Below are 8,084 nucleotides of genomic sequence, written 5' to 3'. Positions count from 1 at the left end.
GTCTTCGTTTGCAGCAATTGAATCCCCTCATCCCATGATTATTCATCTAGTTGTTGCAGCCTCACCTCAATTTATCGACCATCGTCACTTGGTAATTTTCTAGCATATTTCTTTTTTTTTCTGCTTCCTCGTGCGACAGTTTATACTGAATCAGTCGCTTCAACGTTGTCTGATGAACGTTTTCAGCAAGGATGCCCTACATACATGGAAAAATGTAAAAAATCAACGAAGCTTTCTATTCTAGCATTTAAGCATGCTGTCGCCGAGACAAGTGTAAGCACAAAGAAAAGAAAAATATCAAATTGCCCAGCGTTCGCTTCTCCTAAGTGAAGTATATAACGTCGTTAGACAAAATATACGAGCTCACAGCCCCATTAAGGTATTCAAATTTCATACTGGTGCCAACCGAGCTTCCCCCGTGGGGCTACGAGGAAACATTAAGAAAAAGTGTAAAACGCAAAAATAAGGGTACATATACGCACGCAAAAAAAACGTGACGGTCACAGATAAGGTAAAGATTAAAAGGGAATCATGGGCGGACAGATTAGGTCAGATCAGAATTTTTGTACATCTTTTTATCGCCATACAATGTCAGAAAAAAATTAGAAATTGATACTAAGAAGTAGAGAGCATTCGATTTTGCAAAACGGGAACCTCAGGCGAACACACTATTTGCAGTGTTGCCTTTTCCGTTTTTAAGGCAGAAGACACCAGGAAATGTCCTTCAGTCTCTTTAGCCGTGAAAGCACACCATTGTTTTATAGATATTTGAAACGACGGTTTCTATGACGTAAGACAAGGACAAGATGGCACATTTGCCAAAAGAACCCGCTTGAGGGTAGTTACAACGATGTCGGGTTTGTGTCACCCCTTCGACAGGCACGTGCAAAGTGATGTTGACAACACTTTGATTGGCCCTGAAACGAGATTTCGAAACCGAAACCGCTGGTGTTCCCGAGGGTGGGTATCGTGATGCCATATGGCTTCACTCGGCGCTCGAGAGTTTAACCTTTCAGTTTCCTGCCTGTTGTAATTAACCTTTCAGGTCCTTCTATGTTGTAACTAGCCTTCAAGGTTCCCGTATGTTGTTATTAACCTTTCAGGCTCCTGTATGTTGTAATTAACATTTCAGTTTCCTATCTGTTGTAATTAACCTATCAGTGTCCAACCTGTTGTAATCAACATTTAGGTTTCTCGTCTCGTGTAATTAACCTTTCAGCTTCCTACCTGCGGAAATTAACATTTCAGGTAACATTTCAGTTTCCCGTCTCGTGTAATTAACCTTTCGTCTTCCTACCTGTTGTAATTAACATTTCACTTTCTGGTCTCATGCAATTAACCTTTTACTTTTCTGTCTGTGTAGCTGAAGGGGCTGTTAAAGTTACTTTGGAGTTACTAAACTTAAACTAAAGTTAACTAAAGTTACTTAAACGCGACGGGCCTTCGGGTCGTGTCATTCTTCTTAGTGTTCCCTCAACCTCGAAGTTTTGCGATGCTATGAATTACAACTGCAAATGCCCACTGAGAGAAAATACACCTCCGGCGAAACAAAATTTATAGGCTATGTCGAGGCAATTCCGCAAAATTGAAACCGAAATTCCTGAACAGTTTTCACGATCAGCGCTGTTAAAGCTCAAAAGCTAAAAGTCAGTTCACATTCATATTCTATTGAGTTTATCTTTACTCTTCACCATGTGGAGATGCTTACTACCAAGGTAAACTGTTAAGACAGTGCACTCAAGCTTATTGCTGGTGCATCCAGGAGCCCGTCGTGATCTGAAGTCCATAGTGTCCATCAGGATCTGCCGCTTTGGACGTTGCGATACGGCTCAATAAGGCGACCCAATAACATGAAACGGAAGCCATCGAACCCAATAACGGATACTACGCAGCGTCCACGCCCATAGCCTCCGCCTCTGTTTGAGAGGTCTCAGGACAGCAGAGACGTACTCCGTCCTTGCAGATGCGCCAGAGCAGGTAGTTCACATTCGGCGAGATGGTAAGCATATTTGCACGCTGACTTTCATGGTATCCATTCCAATCTATTCGTCGCAATGACGACAACTTCCCAGCGTCTGCTTATTGAAATGGAGCATTCCTTGCCCAGCGTCTGTGCCGTGTGATGCGTATAGAGATGCAAAATTTCCGGAAATTTTGAATTGCTCGACAAAAACCGGTTTCTTTCGGAGTTTGTTTTTAACGAAAAATTGGAAAAAATGGAAACAAATGCGGTTACTGCTGAGTCGAAACATTGCCGGCCAAACCACAGCATACAATGAGCTAGTAGCATTAGTAGTGTTCATCCTCTCTAGGCATAAATGCGGAGCGTGAGACTGCTGTCTACTAAGCGATAGGTAATTAGAACAACCCGACCACTACGACCAGAACTCCGACATTATGTGATTGCGATGGCGATCGCTTGGAGCGACAAGACGGAGCACTGGGTTGGTGGTTGTTTATGGATTAGAGGCACCTAAGGCGCTGTTGGCGGGTTGGAACGCACAAAAGGCCCGAAAATTAACATTTTAGAATTTTGTCGCCCGGAAATTTTGGGCTATTTTTCCGGAGACGAAGAAAAAAAAATGAAAAAAGCTGTTTCTTTTTCAAAATTCCCGTTGTTTTTTTTTCGGGGCTTCGCATCTCTAGTGATGCGCCACCGATATGGATACGCGGGAAGCGTCTATCACAGCGTCTATCACAGCGTCTATCATACGTGGTGTTCTACAAGAGAACCACGACTCTATAGTCGTGGCCCATTCAGTTTCAGTGAAGCATCATCAGCCCACCGGAAAATCGCGAAATATACACCGACAGCGCAGTGCAGCCTGGCAGATCGGGCGCAGACTTCTCTGTTCGGGATGAAGACCTGGAGCAAGTTTTCAAACTCCTCCAGTAGTAACTTGGAGCGTAGCTTAAGTGACATTGGCAAAACTACCTGAAAAAGAAACGAGTTCCTCTGAAAGTTACTACTGCGCAAAAGTAGCGAGTTAAGTTATAAGTTACCAAAAAATGGATCTTAGTTACAGTAGTGAGTTGCCTCGAACTCTGGTTGAAAGTGGGCATTTGTATGAAAATCTTGCCTCTATGAATGATGTTCCCTAGTTAAGAGTTTCAAGCGATGGTTGATGATTGGAATCAGTACTGCATGAAGGGCACCTTAAAGCTGCAACTAGTCAAATAGTATATGAAAACACTCCTGAATTACGCATTCATATGCAGCTAAAAGCCACTCGATATTGGATAAGACAACACTAAGATGGGCAAAAGCACATAAAGAAAAACGTATTGCATGAAAGTTTTGCCTAACGTACAAACTTGTATTAGTGGGACATACAAACACAGCAGCCACATGTCTCTTTCGTGCGTTCCAGCATGTTTACTTTACTTAGAGACAATAAATAATTTTTCAACCTCGAATGTTTACTCTTTATTCTCCCTGCTTAAGTTTGCGACAACATATGTTCGAATGCAGCCCAAATGAAAACAATGTGATCCGTCTGATCAAACAAGTTTCCCAGCCACCAGAAGTACCACCTTGACAAGGAATATACAGAGAAGGTGACAGCCAGGCCTCATTTGCGAACGAAATTGTCAAGGTTGATCATATTCAACAACCAGTAATACACTCTGCCCACCACTTAACTGCTTGACTGCTTCAAACTTGCCTTTGCAACTGGAATTGTTTAGGTGTTGGAGCTTTCACCACAAGACCTCTAGTCATTTTGAATTGTATTTGCTGTCGTTTACCTTCCTAGTGCGCATTTTTCTAGTCGATATGCTTTTACCGTCAGATAGCCTTTGCATCACATACTTAATCTCATCCTAGTCCTTTGGAAGTGCTTTACTGTCACACCAAGTCATATCTGAACTTCCTGTGCAAAGCATAATGTTTATGGCCAAGTATTTATAGGCATATTAAGGTAGTTTCATAAACAAACGTGCCAAACATTGCTGAATGCCACGACTCAATTCTGAGAGTACTGCTCCCTTGCATTCTGGATCCTCAAGCAGAAAGCAAATGGGAGAAACACGAGAAGTAACACGCGCACACGATGACAGACCACAAAGGAAACGTAACACAACAAATACAACACCACACAAAACCAGCAAATCACATAATACAAGTTCAAAGTACAAAATAGACAGGAAAAATGACATGTACGTGACAGAATTTCACACACAAAAAAAAAAACCGTAAGGAACCCAATCACGAGGGATTTCTGCAGCGATCCGTGGCACAATTTTAGCGAAGCAGCAAGGGAAGCGCTCACAAACAGCAAAACATGTCGCAGCTTACATGCATTCCTATGGGCTGTAATCGCTCTTTTGAGCACCGCAATATGACGGCCGGTTGGCGTACCCTTTCCCGCGATACCCTCACGCATCCGCTATCCAGCCTTCTAAATAGAGATCAGTGGTACAGCTCGAAGCAGAGTTAACTGGAACGCCGCTTCGACCGGCGGAGCAAGAGGGAAGCCACCCTGGCGGCCTTTAGCAGAAATAAAGGGAGAGGGCATTTCGACAGTTCCATTCCAGTCGGAGGGGTGTTCGCTGTGGTGTGCCAAATAGTGCCCAATCAAGCTGGCGTTATCAACGCTGCGCCTGTTTGTGTTTTGGGCGGGCGATTGTGTCTGAGATAATGCGGAGAATCGATGTCATGGCACTCGCCTTGAAACAGGTTGGCGCATGGGCACGCGTCATCCGAAACGCTCATTGTGTAATCGAATGAAATGAATAAAACTCCTCTCCTTAACGATTAACGATGGTAATCGCGAAACTATCGTAATGAGTTTTTAAATAATAATAAAACAATGCTTTCATGGTGTAGCATCTCGCGTTTCTCCAGAGCTTCTCGGAAGAACACCCAATTAATACACACAAATATTTGTGTGCATGCTGGCACACAGTGCAGGGAGTCACCGTGAAGGTTTTCTATTTTAGTGTAGTGAGTGATGATCAGAGCTAAACAAATTCACCATGACCTCTGTCCTCACTTCAATTTCCGTCAGCAGAGGTTCGTCCCTACATCGACTGCATGCAGGTTCCCCAAATTTGCTTCCCCCACCTTTGGTAAATCGCACTTTGATTTTTTTTTGTCACACATCAATCTTTTTTCTGAAAATTTTCCTCATCTGGATCACTTCACCTTAATTTTAATTTTTGAAGTTTAGGAGAGGTGAGAGACGACTTGTTCGCACGTGCTAACCCGCCGCGCGCCATCGGGATATCATCGATTCTTCGCAATCCCTCAGACAGGGTCGCCCAAAACAAACGAGCCCAGCGTTGATAACGCCAACCTGGTTGCGCACTCTTCGGCACGCCACAGCGAACACCCCTCCGACGAGAGTGGAAATGTCAAAACCTCCTCACCCTTTATTTCTACTAGACGCCGCCAGGGTGGCTCCCCCCTTGCTCCGCTGGTCGAAGCGGCGTTCCAGTTAACTCCGCTTCGAGCTGTACGTAAATGCCAGAAAAGTGACGGAAAACGCCGATTTCACGAAAATAAATAAAAACCAAAAAACATATCCGCCCTAAAATAAAAACCCAAAGCTGGGGAACCGTAGACGTGCCCTTATTGTATCTGCGGCAATTGTTACATTTATAGCATTTAGAAAAAAAATGTGAAACGCTTTACGATTTTGCGTGTCATACTTGCGCAGGGGCCATGCTAATCTTCTCTGTATTGTTCCAATTTTAGTGTATGTACTTTGGAAGTACATAACGAATGCTCCCAGAACAGGTATTTATACTGGGATGGGGCTCGTGATTCCTTCGCGGCGGTGTCGTAAGATTAGATTGATAAGTATCTGCTTCAATTTGAAAATAAACTAGCAAGTTATCCACAGTTTGGAGTTACTTCGATGTAGTCTTCGTGTTTTTTATTCAAGCATTGCACATTATTATTTATTTTCAGATTCAGTGTAAGAAAAGCTGGTTTCCCGAACTGAGAGCGCAAGAAACACGGACAAAGAACGGAGAAACAGGCAGGACGTTGCATCCGTCCTGTCTGTTTTTTGTCCGTGTTTCTTGCGCTCTCAGTTCGGATGTCTCAATACCAACTAGCCCAATGCTCAACCCTACCCTGATTTCCAGGCTCTAATTAACACTAGAGTGCCGTAAAGCGGACTTTCTCCCAAGGCAGCTTCGTAATGCGGAGAAGATGCCTTGCGCTGTCTCGTGCAGTCGACATTCACTTCGTATAGTATTATACGTTGGACATTCGTACATGCAACATATTGTGACTTCGGAGGTGAACGAGATTGAAAGGATTATCATTTATCAGCTGTTGATAGCAGCTCAGTGTCACATATAGTTTCTGTCAGCAGTATACAGTGGGTTTGTTGTGCGTTATACTATTTGTCATATATATATATATATATGTATGTATGTATGTATGTATGTATGTATATATATATATATATATATATATAAGTGAAATAATAAGACTTGGACTACAGATTACAGGAACGTTAACAAAAACTAATTTATTTAGTGCGCAATTTAACACATAGATTAAAAAAAGAATGGTCGACGTTTCGACAGTGGCACTGTCTTCGTCAGGACAAAAAAGGTCAGGACAAAAACGGTCAAAAAAGGGCCGTCAGGACTTTTTTGTCCTGACGAAGACAGTGCCACTGTCGAAACGTCGACCATTCTTTTTTTAATCTATGTGTTAAATTGCGCACTAAATAAATTAGTTTTTGTTTACGTTCCTGTAATCTGTAGTCCAAGTCTTATTATTTCACTTTTATTCAACTTCGTAGCCGTCTGATATATTAACCTATTTGTTCTATATATATATATATATATATATATATATAAAGAGGGGGAAAAAGCCATTAAAGAAATAAGTAAATGACGCTAGACGTGTTTGAAATTTGAAAGACGTCTAGCGTCATTTACTTATTTCTTTAATGGCTTTTTTCCCTCTTTATAATTCACTGGCTTGCACTGTGGCATTGAGGAGTGCTCAGTCACCCTCCCAGGTGTATATCGCCCGCTGAGTGACCCCTGGTTTGCCAATCCCGAACGACGCACCTGGGAGGGTGACTGAGCACTCCTCAATGCCACAGTGGAAGCCAGTGAATTATAAAGAGGGGAAAAAATAATCTGTAAATTTGAATTTCAAACACGTCTAGCATCATTTATTTGTTTCTTTAATGGCTTTTTCCCCTGCATTATAATTCACTGGCTTGCACTGTGGCATTGAGGAGTGCTCAGTCCCATAGTCCCATATTCAGTCCCATATGCTACCCCTGGGCCTGATGAGCGAATTTGTGAGCTTTGCCAACGTAGAATTCAACTACATCGCTGCAGACATCGTGGACCTTCTCGCTCGTATCATCGCTCATATTAAGTACACCCTGCTGAAGCAGCGACATTTGCAAGCGGTCTACATCGCGAACTTTGTCATTGATTTATTGAAGTACCGTTTGGTTATCGAAATGTAACTCATTAAACAGTCCAAATAGCTTTGACGAGGCTCTGTGTTTTCTTTCACTGAAACATCTTTATTGGATACATACAAATGAGTTGATCGATAAGTGCCTGCTCTTGTTCCACGGTCACTGAATTCACAAGAATGCTTATGGTCTCTCTTGCCCGATGCTGTACAAGGAGGGGTCGTACTGCTATACAGGCTGGTAGTTGGGCTATCGGGGAGGTTGCTGGACGGCTGTTCCTGTGTTTCATGATATGCGACGACAGCGGCTGTCGCTTCCTGAAAAACAATGGCATACAAAGAATACACTCACACGACAGAGCTGGACTACTTACATTTTGCTTCACGAAACGGCTCACGTGGTGGATGGATGCCCCTCATGGGCTTTCGATCCATCGTCATAGAACCAGAGCGCCTCCTCCTCACATTGCGCTGGTGGCGTCTGTACTTTGGACCCCGTGCCATGTTTTACTTGATGCCGTTGTGATATCGCATATAACGTCGACGATGTCAACCATTATTTAATTTAACCCCAATTTGAAATAATTCTCCCTTTAAGAACTGGTTGATTTTGCACAATCAACATGCACTCTAATGAAATTCGTGTTATGCATGAATTCTTCCCACCCCCCGTTTTGGAATA

General features: G+C 42.9%; 1 non-coding gene across 1 annotated transcript; it reads right to left on the bottom strand.

The window, feature by feature from the left end:
* Window positions 1-5,615: 5,615 nt before the first annotated feature.
* On the bottom strand, window positions 5,616-5,718 carry LOC135374003 (U6 spliceosomal RNA). Its single transcript, XR_010416710.1, has one exon. It is a non-coding gene; the product is annotated as a U6 spliceosomal RNA (small nuclear RNA).
* Window positions 5,719-8,084: the final 2,366 nt, after the last annotated feature.

Source organism: Ornithodoros turicata, unplaced genomic scaffold (assembly GCF_037126465.1).
Source record: "Ornithodoros turicata isolate Travis unplaced genomic scaffold, ASM3712646v1 Chromosome37, whole genome shotgun sequence".
NCBI lineage: Eukaryota > Metazoa > Arthropoda > Arachnida > Ixodida > Argasidae > Ornithodoros > Ornithodoros turicata.
The sequence above is the reverse complement of the archived record's forward strand: the minus strand, read 5'-3'. Positions and strand labels throughout refer to the sequence as shown.